Raw genomic sequence first — 21905 nt, 5'->3', positions numbered from 1 at the left:
CTTATAGGTGAAGGCTCTATATTTTCCTTAATCTTCATTTGCTTGTGTAGTGGAGGTGGGGGTAAAAGAGATTTTGTATAGTGCTCTGAACAAGCTTCTCTGAGCAATCGATTCCTCCTTCAGCTGAAGTCAGGCTCCCACGACAACTGCTGCTGCCCTGTTCAGAGTGTGCAGCTATTCATACCAGGCAAAGAAACGCAACTGCTTTGATAACAAGGACGTCGTTGTTAAAGAATCTTATTTAGTAAGTAATTATAATGCCAACATCATAATTAAGAGAGTAATTCAAAGAATCTTTTGAATTTTACAAACCCAGGGGGTATGAGCATACGAGAGCTGATTCTGGGGATGAGATAAGCAACATACAAGTATGCTGTGATTTTGCATGTTTTTGTCGACTGGATACTTTGGAAGGGCAGTACCATTTTATTTAAAGAGAACAATAGATCATTTTTCTCCCTATGATAAATGCATCATTTAGAATTGTTCAAGTAAAATGCAGTTTTTACAAATAAGCTCTTTATGCAAACACAGTACAAATTAAATGTAGCCTTCCGGCAACAACTGGATAAATTCCAATTCCAAACCACAAAGACAAAACAGTCTGTTGCTAATGTCTCAGTAATACTGAAACTGTACTAGGGTTTTCCATGTTTTTATAATGTTACCACCCCACACATGCAAACCAGAAAGTCTATTTGTCCTTTAATTAAACTATTCTCCTGATTAAAAAGAAAAAAAGTCATGAATTCTCTAAGGACTAAATTGTATCTCAATGTCAAATACATGAGACTTCCAAAGGAAAAATTAATACTGCATGTTTGCTTGACATTCAGGCATCATTACACATCAAGACCACACTTTGGAAGGGATACCACTCTGTACAATGGCATGATTAAAAGAGTGCAACAGTTGCCCTCCCTAAAGCCATTGCATAGGATCAACTTGAGCTATAATACTTTGTTTCCTCAAACCCGGTCACCTCATGGGGAATTACAACTGTGTCCCTTTTTTCTGGTCTTTCCTACTCCCAAAGGAAGTGAAAAATCAATTCTGACCTGAAGGTGGGTAAGGAAATGACCATGCTTGATGAAATCAGCAACACTTCCCACCCTCACTCCAGGGAAAATGTTGTCTGTATCCTTACCTCTCTCCCTCCTCTTATAGAATGTTCTGAGTTGGAATGAACCCACAAGGATCATCGAGTCCAACTCCTGTCCCTGCATGTGACAGCCCCACAGTTCACACCATCTGTCTGAGGGTGTTGTCCAGTCTTGTTTCGAACACTGTCAGGCTTGGGGCCGTGACACTTTCCTGGGGAGCCTGTTCCAGTGCTTCACCACCTTCTGGGGGAAGAACCTTTTCCTAATGTCCAAACTAAACCTCCCCTGGCACATCTTCCTGCCATTCCCTTGGGTTCTGTCACTGGTCACCAGAGTTCGGTGCCTGTCCCTCCTCCTCCCCTTGTGAGGAAGCTGTAGGCCGTGATGAGTTCTCCCCTCAGTCTCCTCTTCTCCAGGCTCAACAAACCAAGTGACTTTAGCCATCCCTCATATGGCTTCCTCTCCAAATCCTTCACCAACTTCATAGCCCTCTTCTGGACACTTTCTAGCAGCTTAATATCTTTTTTATCCTGTGGCGCCCAGAACTGCACACAGTGCTCCAGGTGAGGCTGCACCAGTGCAGAGTAGAGCGTTATCATAACGTGGTATTCATTTTAATTTTAAAGCAAGTAGATGGATGAGGATTTGCAGTTAAAATATAGAAAGCTAGTCCACCTGGATCCAGAAGTCTCTCCTTCCTCCAACGGAAGCGATCAAAACTCATATGGATGCAATGTAGGATTAAGAGTTAGCATTCTCTGAATAGACACAGTCTGGCAGGTAAAATGAACCACACACAAATACAGAAGCACAGCTGCAGTGCAGCAGCAGGCTTTACCGATTACTTTGTAAGGTAGCACACGGAGGTAAATAAGGCCTCCACAGTGTTCTATAGCAAACTTTGGATCACCTAAAGAAGATCCAAGCATGCCAATATGGCAGAAATATAATCAAGACCATTACTGCAGCCCACATAAAGACCTTATTATGAATGAAATTTGAAGACATTTGGGTCTGAATCCAAACCTGAAGTATAGCTTCCTTTGGAACTTTCCAAAATATTTCTTAACTTTCTATATTCCTTTCCAAACTCAACACCACACTGATGCCTTCATCAGCACTCTGATGACCTCAAGGGTATTTAAAGAGGGAAAACAATAATGATCTATTTCTTCCTTTCCTCCTAGATTGTAGGGGAATATTATTTTTTTTTTTTCCATCTGTGGGCACGCATGTGGATATATATAGTCCACAATGATAGGAAATGAATTCAAGGAGAGCTTTACAATTTCCAAATGCATCAAGGGCTGCAATCTCACCCACCCAGGGACAAGTTCCTGGGACAATTCCCTTGTCTCCTGTTTCCCTCACCAACTCCATCATTGTTCCAGAGAGGTGAGGCATCCCCAGCACAAGGGGAGAAACAGGATGTTGGTGCAAATCCCACAGAAGATTAAAAAAACCCAGACTTGGTTTACTAAGAAATATAGAGCTGTAGAGTGCAGAACAGTCAACCAGTGTGCTCTGAGCAACCTCTGCTGGCCAGCAGATGGGATCCCATGCTTCCTCCTAAACAGAGCTGTTTAGAGCCTATGACTTCACTCCCATATAAGAAAATGCAGATCCTCAATCTGGTTGCAATGAACATTACTTGACCAGCTTGAACAGCATGAGGACAACCTATAAAAGGTGGGCCTGTCCCAGTGAGCTGGAAGAATGACAGGGATTTCCACAGTTTGTCACCAAAGATCTCAGAACAGAGAGGCTCCTATTGAAACTAGTGTCAAGTCTTCATGAATTTCGAAAGCAAATAGCCAGAATAAAAGGGGTACCAACTCCTGTCCATGTTGGATTGGCATGCAAAGAAAGAGATTAATACAGGCAGGTAGACATATAAAGGTAATATGGAGAAAAAAAATCAACAAAAGAGCATAAGTAATTTCCTTCAGAAAAAAGTGGGAAAAGAGGCCAAGACGAAAGTGGAAACGAAGGCTGGGACACAGTGTGCAGCTAATGAAACGGTCGTAGAGCCTCGCTGATGGCAAGTCTGAGCAGGACAGGGTGTTAATGGAGAAAAACTGATTTCAGGAGCCAGTCTTTATTGTAACAAGAAAAGTACCAGAAGCAAAGGCAACAGCTGCCAAACATGTTGCTTTTGAACTTTAAACCTAAATGGAGTGAGTGGTGGCCCTGGAAAAAAAGGTGTAGAAAGCTAAAGGTCACAGGAGGAAAGCAAAGATGCCAGGAATGTGCTGAATGTCATCAAACAAAGACATAAGAAAAGTCTGGTGAATACCACTTGTAAGGTAGTACCCAAAGGATTAGTGTGCAGTAACTTAGGGAGGACAAGGATTAATATCTTGGGGCTGACTGATTGCATTAGTCATTATCGTAGGGCCTTCAAAACAAGAGTGAATGAACTGTATGTCTGACTTGTGGGATCTGCTTGCTAAGCAGATCAAAGGAAAGTATTCACTATTTTATGCAGGATCAGGCCTGCTGCTCACTGAAATGCTAAGTCTCCAAAGGAAAACACAGATCCTTGAGACACTTCTGTTGGTGATTTAGTAGGCGACATCTGTCCCCCTGAGTCAGCCTGAAATAATGTCACAGAAGGGTGTGAGGACTGTGATATGCTCCCACCGCAGGAATGCAGCACTGCTGCTCTTGCTGGCAGTGACGATACAGGCCAAGTGCCTTTTCACTGAGGTACTTGGCAGTGCCATGAAAGAGGAGAAATCCAGGAGCACGTTAAGCTTTCCCGTTTTTTTCAAGTCCATGTGATATGCCTTCGATTTATGCTTCTGATGGATTTCAGAAGGGAAGTCCTTACAAAGGCAGAATACATTAAACATGTTACATTTATCACGGGCCACCCAGGAAGATGACACAGCTGCTGAGATGAGAAGTGGCTAAAATCAGAGAAATGCACAGGTACAATGTGAAGCAAAGCTGGGTTAGCCGGGACATTACAATACCAATTAGTCTTCCCTCAGTTTATGGTCTCTGGGTGAGATCCTGCAGAGACATGCAATCAGCCGGCGCTCGAGGGAAATGATAATGAAAAAGCTTAAGATGAGTATGTAGATGATGATACACGACTAAATGAGGTGCTGACTCATAAGTCCTCTTAAACAGCCTGAAAGCGAAGGAAGGAAATGAGGATCAACTGCCTATTTCCTGTGCAAAATGGTTTTGTGGGGAGGATGCAAGAGAGTGATAGTTCTCAATAATGCTGGGATGGGAAAAAGTCAGGATGGGCTCACGCCAAAGAGGTTCTTCCAACAGAAATTTTAAGTGCACAAGTAACTGCCAAAGAAGGGAAAGGGTGAAGTCTTTTATCACATGAAAATGCAGAGTCAATGTCCAGGATCAACTGCAAGCCATCTCCAAGGCAGCATTTAAGCAACTGCAGAAAAAACGGAGATGGTCAATGACAAATGGTTCAAAAGGAAGCACGGAAACAAGACGACTGGTGAAATGTAAACCAGGAATGCAGTCTGAGAGATGAGAACAAAGGAAGAGATCTGTACAATACATTAGGAGTTCTTACGTTTCAGGATTTGCGTTTTCCAGCACACTCTGCATGTGCAGCATCCCTCAAACCATGTATGTTCTTTGGCTCCAACTCATTAAGCATTACAGCTAAAAATTACACACATTTAACTTGGCAAACTATTTTCTAGAAATTAAAAAAAAAAAAGAAGTCTCTTCTCCACTGTTGTTTTTGTCTTTTTCTCAGTTTATTTTAAAAAATTCCTAAAACCTTGTGTTTTGTTTAATTTTTGTGAGGATTAAAGCTAAGATCATACTTTATATAATTTTATGTAATATTTAACAAACATTAAAATAAAACAATTAGAACTAGACAAATTCTAAAATTTTCAAGGGAATCCAGATCATACTCCAAATCATACTTTTTTATAGATATAATACATTTGCACCTTTAAAGTAAAAAAAAGTCTGGTATTCGAGAGGTTCGGAAGTTCTCCAGGGTCACACAGCCTTCCCTCTTTTGCTGTCTCTTCACCCCTGTTGAGATGCTATGTTGAAACTCCATATTTTTGTACTATCTCAACAGAAATACAATATTTTATCTATACACCCATTTACACGTAATATCAAGGAAAAATATAACTTCTTATTCACCTTAGAGAACTTATAAATTATGGGGTTTTTAAGCAAGATCCTGCCTGGTATAGTACGTTTCATTCTTTGCTCCATCATGGATTTATGTTTAATAGTATATAATTAAGCACACGATTAATAAGAATCATATGAGTCCATGAGACTATTTTTGTGAACCAAGGTAGGCATTTGGTTGTTCTTGGGCCCTAATGCCTATAGAGGTTAGTGCCCATCAGACTCCTTACTTTCCACATTTCACAATAAAGTAACCAAGAAAATAAATAACAGAAATAATTCCTGTATCTATGATTTGTCTGTCCTGTGCTACAGTGTTTAAGTATCACTGTGCAATGCAACATGCAAACTCATACTTGTTGGTGCAGGCTGGATTAAAAAAAAAGATAGTTTGGTCTAATTTCTCTAAGGTAATCTGAACCTGATATGAAACTGTGAATCTGAACCTTCATCACTGTTCTGTGATGCTAAATTCTGTAAATAAAAAGCCTACACTGTACAGACATGGCAAAATGAAAAAATATTGGCTGAATATCTCAAATTTGGTTGCCTAATGAGGAATACAAGTTTACAAGGAGGTGCCTCCCCACGCCTCCTACTAATTCTCGTAAGAATTGCAGGGAACACAGTAATTTTGAATTAGTAGTTTAATCGGGGGTTTTCAGCCACTGACATGTAATATGTGAGATATCTAGCAGTTTAAATTTCGACTCAGACACTAAAATTTGCTAAGTTAAGTGCCAAGAATATTGTCTACCATTTTTCTGTGTCCGTCCTACAGTTAGAAATGGGGACAATTAGACAAACACAGTACCTTTGTTTCCCATAGTCTGTCTCCCCTGTTATTAATTCCCTTCCTCCTATCATTATCATCTCTTCTTGGAACTGCAGTATATTGCCGAAGATAAACAATAAAAAACTATTATGAATCTTTACAGAGGAATAAAGAAACAATGATGACCTAAGAAGGAAAAGATTTTCATGAGCTGTCTCCAGTATTTTTAAAAGTAAGTAAGAGTAATAGAGAAAATATGATGTTTAAAGAATATAGCTGTTCCCCTCTCTCATTTTTCTGTGGCACTTTTCTCCCAGCTTTATTTAAACAACTGGCTGACCTGGTGATTCATACAATAACCATCACTGAAAAGCACAGTATGGTGTATGCAATGACAACTGATGGTCCACTGAGAACAACATCCTCTGAAATGCAGAAAGAATGCATGGCCCTGTTATCTTCCATTGCTCAGATTTAATTGTAACATTTCTTTTGTAAGTTCTCTCTTTTAGACTTCATTTTGGCCTTCACTGTTGGTTAAATGTACCTTATTTTCTAGGTTGTGATCAGCTTATCCATTTAAACCTTATAAAAGCTACACAAAGTGATCAAAATTTCAATTATTTCCTATTCAAAAATATAAGCTTACAGGACTTGCTCCCATCCCAAAAGAACAAAAAATTATATGGCAATTATTCCCAAGACAGAATAAACAAAAATGTGGTGGTACGCACTTTTTTCCTACCTTTATGCTGTATTCCTCCAGAAGACAAAACAAGACTAATGGACACGTTTTCTAACAACTTAAACCCCACAACTCCAAATGATGGGAACTGCAGGTCTCTGCCAAGAAGCATCATTTTAACTACTGCCTTAGACAACTTCAGGGAAGACCTCGTGCAGTACAGTACCTGCCTATGTCTGGATGCCAGGGGATGCCACCCAGTAGCCTGTTTTTGTGCTCAGCTCTTACGGAGGGTAATCTGGGTAAGACAGATCAATGCAGAACTGTAGTGGCAACCCTATTCCTTGAAGTGTTCTCTGACCAATTAGTTCTTGATATACTAAAGCATTCTTACAAATCTTTCACCAATAAGAATTCCCTTGACCACAGAGAAATGTGTGAATAAATTTGGTCACGGCCACTTTAAAACGTATACGGCAGTAATCTCCCAAACATGCTCTAATCCTTTTCTACCACACCAAATCCAATGTCTTTCAAAAAACAAAACAAACCAAACCACAAACAAACAAAACCAAACAAAGCCACAAAACAAGACAACAAAAAAAACCCTGAACCCAAAACTCTTGTTGAAGTAGGCTCGCAAAGCCGGCAAATCATAGCTTTCTATGGTATGAGATTTATCAAGATCTGCTTCCCATTTCAATCCTTACGAAACCACTTCTCTTGTCCTTGGCCCACCATATACAACAGAGGTCACACCACCTATCTACCTTACAAGGTTTCCGCAATAATTGACTCATGAACAGTTTCTAGTACACTGCAGGGAAAACCACTATAGAAAAGTATCACATTTATATACCACACTAAATTTGCTCTTAATCTCCTGTAAGGATCACAAAGACTCAGCACAGTAGTCAGGTTTTGTAAACCACAATCTCCTACATTTTCTCTTAGAATACCTAAAACTTTGAAGTACAACATCAAACATAAAAAGCCTATCTGTCTTATTGTTAACTGAATTTATTACCTTTCACCCTTTCTTAAACACATACCTGTCATCTACACAATTACAAGAGAGACATGAGCTCAGAAATGTCTTTGTGTAGCATATACCAGCTTACACTTGAATAGTTGTAGAGTAATTAGAGTGGAATTCAGGAGAATAAGTCAGTCTTATTATCTCATAATATCAGTTATCTCATATTAGTGAGATAAATACTAAGTATATATAATGCTACACACAGCGAGATTCTGCAAGGTCCTGAGTGAATCCTGGTTTTGATACAATCAGATATCACTGCTATGATAATAGGGGTTAATTAACACCACCCAAGATTAGCTTATGTAAAATTATATTGACATCATGATTGCAAAATAACACTAAGTTTTCATTGATAAGGAAATTTAAATATTAACTTATATTTCACATTTTTATATTTAGAGAGATATTCAAATATTGTATATTGTTCAAATGTCCTTATTGCAAAATCTCTTAGTACACATTGCAAAACCTACTTCTCAAAATTATCTACTCGCATTTAGGGGATACAATGAAAACCTAATAATAAAAAAACATATCAGCTCATTCATCAGAAATGTCAGTTCAAATGTATCCCCATTTGGAATCAACAGACGGATGCTACTGGCTTTACAAGCCTTACAGAGCAGGGATAGAGCTGGAGTTGGATTTCAAGAGTTGACGTCATCATTGTTCACAAGCCAACACAGGGTTTTAAAACCGAAAAGAATCCACAGCATATAAAATGGTTTCCAACTTGTAAGGGGTCCAGGCCCCGTGCCGCTGGGTAACAATTTGCAATACAGCATAGGGGGAGGGGATATAACACTTTCATGAAGAAAGGAATGTGCAATTCTATACTCTTACGTGCTACAAAGGGAGATGTCTTTCTAAAATCTTGTTTCTTTGTATTGTACATGTCCTCTCTTCAAATGCTTAAACATTTCCCACTTTGGGATCTTTACTTTTTAACATCTTTGTTCATCAAAAAGCTTGCTTTATAGTTACAGTGCTAGCACCACTCATAAATGACAAAGTATGGAAAACTGATAGAAAGCAAGTCTAATATGAGCCAGTGGATATATTTTCTGGGAATCAGAGGGAGATGCAGTGAAAAGAGGATGTGCACTTAAATTTTCTCTTTGATGATTTACTTTTCTTTTAGCATATATGCATTAGCATTCTTAGAACTGTTGAACATTTACCAAATCAAAGATTAAAACCTTGAAATGAAGTAACATTTAGTAGACAAAACCAGATAAACAGTACATAATTTCTTCTGCTGTTACATGAATGTTCAGTGATCTCATATTCCTCAGTGCCTCCCCTCCCCTAAATTCAGCAAAAGGCAATGTTATCTCTTCAAACAAAAAAGATATACACAAATATTCAACAAAGCTGTGCCTCAGTCTTTTCTAACTTTATAGCATGGTCTTCACTACCCAATAAACACTGTAGCCAGAACATGATGTACAATAGGTTCATACTTGAGCATTATCCGTTACTGGGAGGAGTGGCTGACACGCCAGAAGGCTGTGCTGCCATCCAGTGAGACCTGGACAGGCTGGAAAGTTGGGCAGGGAAAAATTTAATGAAATATAACAAGGGCAAGCGTAGAATCTTGCATCTGGGTAGGAACAGCCCCAGGTTCCAGTATAAGTTGGGGAACAACCTGATAGCGAGCAGTGTAGGGGAAAGGGACCTGGGGACAGCAGGATGACCATGAGCCAGCACTGTGCTCTTGTGGCCAGGAAGGCCAATGGTACCTGGGATGTATTACAAGGGGAGTGGTCAGTAGGTCGAGAGAGGTTCTCCTTCCCCTCTACTCTGCCCTGGTGAGACCACACCTGGAATATTGTGTCCAGTTCTGGGCCCCTCAGTTCAAGAAGGACAGGGAACTGCTGGAGAGAGTCCAGCGCAGGGCAACGAAGATGATTAAGGGAGTGGAGCATCTTCCTTATGAGGAAAGGCTGAGGGAGCTGGGTCTCTTTAGCTTGGAGAAGAGGAGATTGAGGGGTGACCTTATTAATGTTTAAAAATATGTAAAGAGTGAGTGTCACAAGGATGGAGCCAGGCTCTTCTCGGTGACAACCAATGATAGGACAAGGGGCAATGGGTATAAACTGGAGCACAGGAGGTTCTATTTAAATTTGAGAAGAAACTTCTTCTCAGTGAGGGTGACAGAACACTGGAACGGGCTGCCCAGGGAGGTTGTGGAGTCTCCTTCTCTGAAGACATTCAAAACCCACCTGGACACATTCATGTGTAAGCTCATCTGGGTGTTCCTGCTCCGGCAGGGGGACTGGACTAGATGATCTTTTGAGGTCCCTTCCAATCCCTAACATTCTGTGATTCTGGTTACTGAAACTGCAAAATCTGCTGATTTAGAGGTAGCATACAAAAGGAATCATGCCTCCACAGAAGTTCATGGAATATGTTCTGCTACCAGCATTAAAAGAGGTCTAGGATTTCATGCCTACTGTGTCACCCTCTTCTGGTGCCTCTGAGCCTTAGAAATGGATTTGAAGAAAGAATGTATTCTAACATATTGTTCTTTCAGGAATTTTCTGAGAATAATTCACTTTCCAAAAGGTGATTCTGTAGGAAATTACTTCTAAAGTAAATCATACTGGCAGTTGTCCTTTCCACATGTGTCTGAACATGGGTGAAGGTGCCTAACCTTGTGAAAATAAACGTGTTGACAGACTCTGCTGACATTCTACGGTAGTTTTTGCCTGCTCTGTCTTGGTGTTATCGTGGAAACTAGAAAATAATTCCTGTCTTGGCCACGAAGCAATACTTACATTCTTTTTTTTTGTCTTTGTTCGTCATAATTCATTGTACTATTTTTGTTGGATAGAGATACACCTTTATTCTCCAAACAGTAGTGAAATGCATACTCTCTGTTTCCAAACATCAAGACCTCCTGTGCTCTGATGTAACTGTTAATAAGGAAAACTCTGTGCGTGGTAGGTTATAGCATCTAAGTGCGCATTGTAGAGGTGCATTTTTTCCCTTCACTGTCCTCAAAAGGTTAACTTGCTTGCAACTTGCCTCAGTTCTGACTGAGATGATGACCCTGAGATGCTGATGACCCAGTAGTGCTGTACGGCTCAACATGGTGTTCACAACATAAACTGATGACACAGGTATAGTTGGTCTCAGGGATAATCTCCAGCTTGACTAGCTAGGAAATGTAGCTCTTATTCCCATCCACACAGAAAGGAGATGCAAAGATCGTTCATGTTGCAGATACCAGGTGTATGACAAATATTCCATTCTATAGGATCTTTCATCAGATTGATGCGGAAGAGAGACTGAGGAACTTGGGGTTTTTTTTAGTCCTGAAGGTTCAGGGCAAAAGTAATTCAAAACTGAAAAGTTACTCTGATCTGAGTAACTCAAGAGGGAATACTAAGTTCTTATTAAGACATGAAAATATTCCAGGTTTCTATTCACATTGACTGTGTTGCCTTAATATCCCTTTAACCCTCTTAAATGAGTTCCCATCATCAGTCATTTTCTCTAGTTATTGAAACTCCCAGAAGAAACATTATTTCTCTATTTCTAAAAATCAAACTGAAAATCCAATCCGACAATGAAGGTGGATTAAGGAGAATTCTGTGAAAGCAGATGTTAAAGGGAGTTCACTGAAAGTCAGGTAGTATAAGAAAGCCAAGTGGCAAAAAAAGTCTAGCAAATGATCATATTGGCTCTGACATGCATTGACTGAGCTTTCAGTTCTACTTCTCTCAGGAACTGAATAAATGGTTAGTAACTTTGATAGTACCCAATAAGGAAAGGGAATAAGTTGTACAACACTGCTGAAAGAAATAAATTTATGTTTCATTTTTCTGAAGGAACACTGAATTCTGAAAATAAATAATCATTTGGCTATTACAGAAGCTATTAATAAATAATCTCATGTCATCTACCTTTTTGCCAGAGCTCTAACAGGAAAAAAGTAGGGCGTAGCAAAAGGACTCAGCAGCAGCAATACCCAGCTGGCTCTTCTGATTCACTGGTGTAATTCAAGAAATGTATAATTCCATAGACCCCTTTGCGATGTGAACTGGGGAACTGTTTGTTGATTTCATAAATAATGGTTTTGATTCCTTCCTAATATCTATTACCTTTTTATAAATTTCATTTACATCTGCCTGTCTGGAAAACTGAAAGCTTTTAGCAAAATTCTCATGGAGGAATTTTAGGTTCTAAATAGTAATAATCATTAGGACTTTTTCTGAGTTTCACAACTCAAAGGTGTGAAGTACAAATGATGTGACTACCTGTTTGTAAGACACAGAGACAATCCAGTATCAGATTATATGATCTATAAATGAATGGTTTAAAATGCTACCAATTTTTTTTTTTTTTTTTTTTTTTTAAATTAAAAGGTGGACCCTTCTTTGGGAAATGTTTGACTGATAAGGGCAGACAGAGCTCCCCAGCGGTATTGCTTATGTTGGAGATTACAAAAATAAATTCTGTGTAGAAGGAAAACTAAAACTGTTCTACCAAGAGGAATGAGAGAAACACAGACAATTGAATATTACAGTGAAAAAAGAAAGCAAGCAAAGGACATCCAGAAAAGTAAGTTTCTAAATCAGCTAGATATTCTTTCTTGCCTGAAAAGCAAATGAAAATGAAAAAAAAAAAAAAAAGAAATGTTTGTGTGGCCTAACAGCACAACAAAAACCACAGATGTCTCTAAAAGCATTTTATAGACAATGCTGATGTTGATAAACACTTTCCCATCATGAACCCTTTCAACTGAGTTAATAGAGTACGCATGTCCTGTTCACACAAAATACTTCACAGAAACTTGGAAAAAAGCTATGCTGAAAGTGGGCAACTCTCCTTTATGCCTTAGTAAATACTAGACAAAGAGTGATAACATATGGCCTAGAATGAATCCTTATTAGATAGCATTTAAAAGAGGGGGGGAACAAAACAGTACTTACCCTTCGAAAACTTTCTCCTGAGAATCTACGAAAGACACCAGCTTAGTAAGGTCTGCAGCACCAGCTAAAGCATTATTGTGCGAGGACTGAGAAAGGTGCGTTAACAAAGCAGTCTAAGCAACAGGTAAAATGGTTTGCAAACTCCCGTTACTTTGTCAAATGTATACCCTAAGAAAGCAAGTAAACAAGCAAAAACCCCTACCAAACGTTAACCTTCACAAGGTGAATGAACCGCTTCTCAGATGAGCTCTCAAACTCCAGACCACACATGAACAGATGGGATACGCCTGATTTCAGCTGCAGGGATGACAAGGGCCAGTAGCGCTCAGCCACTTTGAACATCCTCAGCTCCTTGAAGCTGAGACCATAAAAGCTGTGTTGTGGATCAGATGAGTTAAGGTGGCTACAGAACTCCCCTAGATTGCCTCACACTGGGCAGTTTGAAGGAGGTTACAAGCAGTAGGGGAAGACAGCTCCAGCCCTACACCCTTCACCTGCCAACTGTCACCTATAGGGCTGCTTATGTTTAAACCTATAGGCAAATCTCCAAGGAGAAATTTTTGCTAGCTCTCAAGCTGCCTGATTTATGTCAGTGCAGGGCAGGTAATCGAGAGAAACAAGGATCTCTGTCCCACAGCACAGCAGCTCTTCCAGTCAGGGCCCCTATGATGGTGTCTCCTCAACTGCACACGAATGCGTTGCTTGCATCAAATGTTGTGACTGTTTATATGGGAAAGTACTGTATGGCAATATATGGAATAGATTTAGCTTCATTTCATTAATGTGCAAGAAGAAAAGTCAGTCACATGTGAAGAGCCAGGTTTCTCTTTCTCTGGACTGCCACAAATCATTCATGGGTGATAGATAAGAACATGACAGACCATACCTAGCCTTCACATGTGCCTTAAATTATATGGTATTTCCTTTCTGGCTAAAAGGAATAATAAAGTAGTATTTTAGAAGTGCAATCACAATGCATTATAGCACTTGAGAAATTCTTCTAAGAATCTCCTCTTTTCAGGTAAGATAAAGTATGTCTCTTCAATAGTCAAATATGGTTCCACAGAAACTGATGGCAGCACAAAGAAGGGAAAACCAGTAACTGTATGAACTTAGAGACCTTTATGGTCAGTATGGAACAGTGGGACCAGGGAAGACAACTCTTCCTTTGGGCAGCATAATTTCCAAAGGTTATTTTCTTTGGCAGAAGGGGGTCTTCCATTTCTTGGGAAAATGAAATGAAATAGCAATAAAAGTAAACTGATAAAGACCTGCAGAAAATGCTATGCAAATTGCTGCAAGTACAGTCACAACCTACCACCTCAAAGTGCTGCATTCCTAATGCCTGAATCTGCTATTTCACAACATCCTGTATTAACAGCAAAACACATTTCCAAACTGTATCTCTCCATTTTGTGTGTATTCTTTCCGCACCAGGCTTAGCTCATTAGAACTACAAAACTGCTCAGAGGCAATTTAGATTTCCTCTGTCTATTGGAAAAACAGAAGCATCACAAGAAACCTTTTATCAGTGTGCTACTGGAAAAAAAAAAAAAAAAGCTAGGAGGCAGAAATGGGATAAAATCCTTCTAGACCTCCTTACAGTTGAAAATTGGCCAATTCAAAGAATAATTTCTAAAGCAACAGAGCATGCTTCATCTCTTTTCCAATTACTATTTTCTGGTTAATAAGTATGACCTCTGCAGCAAGGCATACAGCTTCCTTAAGGCACTGTAGTTTCAAAGTAAACTTACTGGTGAAAGAAACACATTTCTGTATTAAAGTATAAAATCCTTGTGAACTATGTTTCAGGCTATCGTTCCTTTTCTTGATTTTCTTATGTTAACTGGAGTGGTTCAGAAAAGCACACAAAAATGCTTGTCGTGAAGTACACATTTTGCTGGAAGGAAGAAGTCAGCTATTCATATAGTTGAATTCGGTAGTACAGAGTTGATGCAAAATCTAAAGCACTAATGTATTTCTATAAATGGCAAATAAAAGTTTGGCCCTCTGAAGATAAGTAGCTTTAACAGTCTGGCTTCTAAAATAAGAGTACTCAAAAATGCCTTCTTAGTGTTAACTATCAATTATTAGTTTGAAGTCATGGGGAATAAAAGTAATAGTGTGGACTATTAACCAGCCTTTACTTCGAATTTTCAGCAGCTGTTTTGTTTCCAACAAAGAGATGTTACGCCAATATGCCTTACTTTACTTGCTAAATAAAGCAGGCAGATCCCATAATACAATTTGTGCTTCAACTGTAACTGCTTGCCTTATCCAGGACCCAACAACACAGGCCAAATTTGCCAATAACTATTCAGATCTTAGAGAAGAAAGAAAAAGCCTGTTTACTAAACTAGAGTCTAGGTAGTAACAGCAATGTACATGAGCTCAAACAGAGACTTATTTTGGTTCTCAGGTATTGTCAGGCAGTCAAATTCTGCTAGCCTAACTCATGTTGAGCGGTGCTTAATCCCACAGCAAATCTCTCTGAATTTCTAGCACTGAAAACAAACAAACAAACAAACCCAGAGCGCTCACAAGAAATGATCCAACTACTTTCAAGTAGGTGGAGGCGCAGCTGGCAGATCAGATGTTTAGGGGATTTCTATCACGTATTTTGTCTTCACAATTTTATACCTGTATTTTCATCATTCATTATTGCTTTCATTCTCCTCCCTGTATTATCTTCAACTGGCAATTCTTAGGGCCATGTCATACCCCTATAATACCATGAAGACATGCAAAGTATAAACAGCCCATTCATCTGGTGGCTGTCCATCCCCATAGACACTGTGATACGGGAAGGCCTTGCCACAGAAAGCAGCTCAATGGCACCTGGCATGTGAAAGCGACCCTAATTTTCACAGCTAATTGCTCTTCTCTCTAAGGATTAACCTTTGCTGGTAAATGATGTCCCTCTGCCAGCTTTCATACTGAAAATATTCAACATCCAGTGTTCAAGGGTTTGCAACACCCATTCTGATAGCCCCTGGAGCACCATAGGACCAGAAGCATATGGGGAGGGAGATGACGTAAAAAAAGTTTACAGCTGGTGTGAATGTACGTGGGGTCATATATAGCAGCTATACAGGAAGGAACAATCTCAGCTAGTTCTGCCTGGCAAGCTCTACCAGACATGTTTGTGAGGAGGCCCCTGATTTGTAAAATTTTCAAAAGACGAAGCAGACACAGAACACTTAATACTATTGCCGAAATACTGAATTATTCTGCACTTTGTCCCTCAAATGGTCTGAAACCTTCCATGTTTATACAAAACCAGATACCCCTTCAGGCAAAAAGAGCTCCACATTTCAAAGCAAAGTCAAATACCAAAAAATTATTCATTTGGAACCACAACGAAAGTTCAGGCGTGTTACTGAGTAGATTTCACTGAAGGCTCTAATGATCTAATCAGAATGACTTTATTGCATTTGGCTTTGAAACCAAGTACTGCACCCAAAGAAGCGTGGGTTGTTGTGCAGCCCAGCAGCAGCTCCCAGCCACAGAGGCACCGTGTGAGAAAGGGCCCGGCAGCGCGCACACAGCTCCGCGCACACAGCTCCGCGCACACAGCTCCGCGCACACAGCTCCGCGCACACAGCTCCGCGCACACAGACCCCATTGTCATAACAAGATCATCTGGAATTGCAAGCACAAACAACATGTGTATTTTTGGAAGCATGCTCGATCTATCACACATGTGGAAATCTGAACACCTTCTGAGAGAGAGAAAATGATGAGGTTATGAACATTTGCACAACAATTTGTTTAAAAGCTCAGAAAACTCATGAATAATAATCTGGGCTAACCTTTCAGTAATCATTTTCTTCCTGCTGTATAAAAACATATTATTTGAAAACCATCACCACTGCTATCTTTTTTTCCAATATATATCTGATATTGCAACTGCACTCTGAAAGAAGACCCGAAGACAACTTTTGAAAATTCTCTTTGTAAATCTGAAAACAGAAGAGAAATATAAAAACCCTATGGCCCAAACAGCCCCTTGTATTGACTAATGTGGAGAATAATGCTGCTTTTCTTTTAATTCAAAGGGTCCAACATTTCTTTGTTCATAAGACTGTTTCTCCAGTCTGCTATCCTATTATTGAAAAGTTTTCATCTCCAAGTATGACAGAAAAGCATAAAAGCTAGTATCCCACAAACTACTATTAACAAATTTTCTAGTTACTTAAATAGGTGAAAATTAGATGTGTTCACATTCTTCCTGAATATTAAACCACCCAAACCAAGATTAGGAGGAACACAGTAGTCTGAACACAGGCAATGGGGTTAAGCCAAATTAATTTCTGTTAGAATACAGCACATCTTATGAAAGAGAATAATCACATTGATTTTAAAAAAATAAAAGAAAAAAAAAAGATAAATCAGTGCTACAGAACTCCTTACACCCCCTAGCTAGCTATTCCAGTGGATAGTTTTCCTCATGTAAAAACACAGACTGCAAACAACATTCATCTTGTCTTGACTTTCAGCTGTTTGGATCTTGGCTAAATTTGAGAACTCATGCTTACCAAGCAAGTACTCTGATGAATCATTTCCTCAGTCTATTCATTACAAGGCTTTTCTAGGTCTTCACGATTTTTTAACACTCTTGTTGAATTGTGGAAAGCAGAACTGTAAAAAGATCTTCCAGGAGTAATTCCTTCAATTCCAGTTGGGTAAGCAATATCATCTTCCCAGCATTACCCAAGAGTCTCCTGCTCTTATAAACCCCAAGGCCATGCAGCCTCTCCCACTCCATATCAGGAGGTCACCACTGGTTGAATTTCTACTGACAACTCTTCATTTCTTCTGAAGTCAGTGCTTTGCATGTCCGAACCCTCAGCATCTTGCATAGCCCATGTTCGTTGCTCCTGGATGCATTTAGTAACATGTGGCTGCACTGAAAATCGTGTTATTGCTTTGGGTTGAATTCATCAGTTGATCCAGATAATTTTGCACTAAGAACTATCTCATTGTTGGCTACATCCCCCCATCTTGCACCATCTGCAAACTTTCCCCACTAGCTGATTTTATCGTGTTCTTCCAGCTGTAACACCAGTAAATATCACAGACTCTCATGAGCAAAACTTCCCATAATTACTGGACAAACTGAAAATTAGTGTGACCAGCCTAGAAAACTAAGTGGAATTGATCACATTTCCTCTATTCTGTGCAAATTTTCTGGAATACTGGACATTTCAATTAACATTGAGATAGTAATTTTATTCTCAGTGTTCAGTTGGTAAAATTATGTAAAAAAGCATTACGTCTCCATCATTTGAAAAAAAAAAAAACACAACCAACCAAACACACAAAGGCTGTAGGAAGAAAACTCCCTAACCTGGATGGCAATCTGTGTAAGTAAACTCCTCAGACCAGATACCATGAGTATGAGACCAACTTAGAGAAGGGGGCATTATTCTGTCCCTTAAAAAAAGAATCACAGAATGGTTGGGGTTAGAACGGAGCTCTAGAGATCATCTAGTCCAACCCACCTGCTAAAGCAAGTTCACCTAGAGTAGATTGCACAGGAATGTGTCCAGGTGGAAAAGCAGGGGGGGGAGGTGCAGAAGAACAACAACCAACCAAAAACCAAATCAAAAATCCCCCCCAACTTCTTAGGCCTGGATCTACTGCTGTAATAAAATCTTTAAAACACACAACACACACAAACCAAATAAACAAAACCAAAGATGTGTTTCCTGGACCTGATCTGCAAATACTATGGTAAGACTTGAAAGTTTGTTAAAAAACAGAAATCTGTTGTTTCACTGAGTTTCACTGAGACCCAAACTGAAAGAACAGATAACAGAGGAGAAAACATTAGGAGGTAAAATATACACAGTTACTGTAGGTGTCTAATGAGAATAAATTTATCAATATTTACTCCTGAAGTACTCATGCCCTAAGTGCCTCCTGTTAGGAAACACTACAGTTTACTTTACTAGGCCAAGGAAAATCTCTGATTATCTGTTGTTGCAAAGAAGGTAAGTGCACATTCACACATATTCTGATAACAGATCCAGTACCTGTTTGTTGGTCCATTAAACACAGACATTTTACTGGCAGAATACAAAACCACTGACAAAACATAAGCATATAAACCCTCAGTCCTAAAGCTGGAACAGCTGCTTTTGACTCCCTAAATGCCAAATGCTTTGAATTCACACGCATATGGAGCACAGTGACAGAGGTGAGACCCTTCTGTGGGAATTTTATATGTACATATGTTCCACACAGTACACACACACCTATCGGTTCAGCATTTGGTATATTTATACATAGAACTCTATGCTAATCCAGGTTTATAATGATGTGTGATTGGATTAATATCTACCCTCAGTTTTTTAAAGTTTTCACTTGTGTATCATCCTGAATTTGACAGGCACTCACTTTGAGCTTTATTCCTTAGTTTCTTTGCCACAACTATCGACACGAAACCTTTGAAAAATGTCTCCCTGCTGAACTAGGAAAATAAAATATTAACAGACCAAGTTTCTCAACCAAAGAAAGTTTAGCCTGTTGATAGATATTCAGTCTGTCTGCTGTTGAACTCAGCCACGTAAGAAGATGGATCATTAAGCATAAATCCATATCTGAGTTTATAATGATCTCTTTTCTATCTCAATGCAGAGCAGGTCAAGTACTATCTTTTTTAACCTATTCCAGAAAAAATAATGAATGGGGAAGATAAAAGAACTGCTGAAAGTTTCTAAATAGAACTTTCTGCTTCAGATCAACATTTGAAAATCATTCCCAGCTGTTAAATCTGAATTCTTAATTGTACACAAGAGGTTGAGGAGAAAATAATCAGCAGATGCAGCTACAGTTTGTTATATCTGTGATTATCTATTCTATACATGATTTACAGTTTTCAACCATTTTTGGAGAGACAGGCACCAAATTTATTCTTCCAATACTGCTATCTGTGCAAAAGTGTTTAATTATAGGCTCCCTCACATTTTCTATGGAATAATTCTTGAGTGCAGAACACTATATTTCAATTCCTGGAGCTTATACTCTCAGAGAACGGAGGGATTTGTGGTGGCAATTCCAAGACTCTAAAAGCTCAAACCACTCCTGCGCTTCTGCCCCCTGTCCCCTAACACCTGCTTTCCCCAGAAACTCAGATCAACCCAGCCATAAGGAAGGGGGGGAAGAAAAGAAAAAACAGAAGTATGAATAAGAAATGCCTTGGGAAGAGAGGATGCGGAGGGGGGAGGCAAACACAGCAGTTTGAGTTATCTCTTCTTTTTTCCATCACCTCACATATTCCATCTCCACACACCAGGTCTCAGACAAATCTATAAAATGACACTCTACATGTGCTTCGACATGTTGGCTTAGGGAAGCGAGTTTACAAAGAATTCAAGCCCGAACACTTCTTCATTTGCAGCCTTTAATCATAGTGTCTTCCAAGCACATTAACCTCAACAGTAGGAATAACATGATGCTTCCAGGTGTGCTGAAGTGCGCCAGGGTCATTTCATGTCTGGTGGAGCCAGCATGCAGACAGTGAGGGTGATGGTACGGGCTTTCAAGCTCACAAATGTGTTAACAATTTATAGTATAGGTCTATCACACTTTCATGTCAGAGAGGCAAGAAAAATGGATATTTAACCCAGTAAATTGTGTAGCTTTGTAACACAGAAGCCATTACAATATGGATGAGATCTGGAATCTATTAAAAGACATAATGGAAAATAAAAGCTAAACACATAAATAACTCATCCACTTGGAATTTCTTTTAAAAATATTGAAAGGCATTAGATGCAACCAAGATTAAGCGTCTGTAAAATATATTTTTAAAAGACACATTTTTTTTAACCAGGGCATATGAGAACAAAGCAGTATCTAAAACTTCAACAAAGAGAAGCTTTATTACTTCTGTCTAGAAATTTTAGGCTCCAGTCTTAATTCACGTTGTTCCTTATGGCTATGGTTGGAAACCATAGCAGTTTACTTGGCATGCACTTTATCTTTTCTGGCAAAATATTCATTGAGGGGTAAAGATGCCCAGAGACTGCAACACTGAACATTTCAAACCCAAGGACTAAGTATTTCAAGGATGCACTGAGTATACACTGGACTGTGGGAGCACCTCCTCAATGACCAAATATCATGTATTATTCAAGACGAGGTCTCCCTAAAACAGATAAGTCAGCGGTATGGAAATGGTTCTGCACAGACTGAAAAATTTTGACCATTAACCATAAACATGCAATGAAAATCAGCTCCAGCATGCCACATTTTATGCAGGAGAACTTAAGTCTCATAAAACACTGAAAAATATTTTTCTTCTTAAATTATTCTAATGGTCACTTAGCTATCTTTTGGAAGCTATCAAAATGAGAAATGTACATATAGATAAATTATGTATTTATACTATGGCACTGATTCAATTAAACCTTTAGTGATGTGTTTTAGCTGAAATAGCTACATATGGAGAACAGATGAATCCAGTTGAAATTATTTTTTTAAAGTTAAAATTCTAATTAAAAAAGCATATATTCTGTAGAAATACATCTTCTGTTAAACATACCTTTGTTCTTCAGTGAGCTATGGAGTATTTCTCTGATCACATATACATTCTACGAGCACTACACTAAGGCAGAAATCTATAGGATTACTTAAATAACCACAATACATAAGGTCCCCTAAAGGCACTTTGTTTATAATAATTTATAGTTTTAACATTTCCAGACTACACAAAGGTGGTGGGTTAACATACCAGCATAACTTTGGACTTCAGACATTTAAAATAAACACAGGGTAACGACGCCATAGCGCAGCAGTGACTACCATGAAAGGGCCACACAGCAAGCAGCGTTCCCCTCTGCAAACGCTCGGGCACTGTCTGAAGAGAAGATGTCTTAGAACAACTCTGTTAATTACACTTAAGAACTAAAAAGAATTTAGGAAACTAATGACTGAGGATGCGTGGCAGGAGGACAGAGCAACCGAACACTCCCTAGCCAAAATGCTTATTACTATCTTCTTTAACAGGCTCTTGTAGCAGTGGATCACTGGGTCTGTAGATGCAGAAGGCAGGATCCCGACCTGCGGAGCCAAGGGACTGACCACTGGGTGAGAATGTGGGCTTGGTCAGGGCGGTAATGTAATGTTTTGGATGGGGCCTTGGTTTCCAGACCTCTAGAGATCGATGCATGTTCTGAAGAGGAAAAAAAAAAGAAAAAGTCCCAAAATA

At 39.2% G+C, this 21905-nt stretch overlaps 1 protein-coding gene across 20 annotated transcripts in view; it reads right to left on the bottom strand.

The window, feature by feature from the left end:
- The window catches only part of KIAA1217 (KIAA1217 ortholog), a 362847-nt gene that overhangs the window by 106457 nt on the left and 234485 nt on the right, over positions 1-21905 (bottom strand). The window lies entirely within an intron of this gene.

The sequence above is a fragment of the Patagioenas fasciata genome, chromosome 2 (genome assembly GCF_037038585.1).
Source record: "Patagioenas fasciata isolate bPatFas1 chromosome 2, bPatFas1.hap1, whole genome shotgun sequence".
NCBI lineage: Eukaryota > Metazoa > Chordata > Aves > Columbiformes > Columbidae > Patagioenas > Patagioenas fasciata.
Note: the sequence above shows the minus strand (reverse complement) of the source record. Positions and strands in the feature narration are given on the sequence as shown.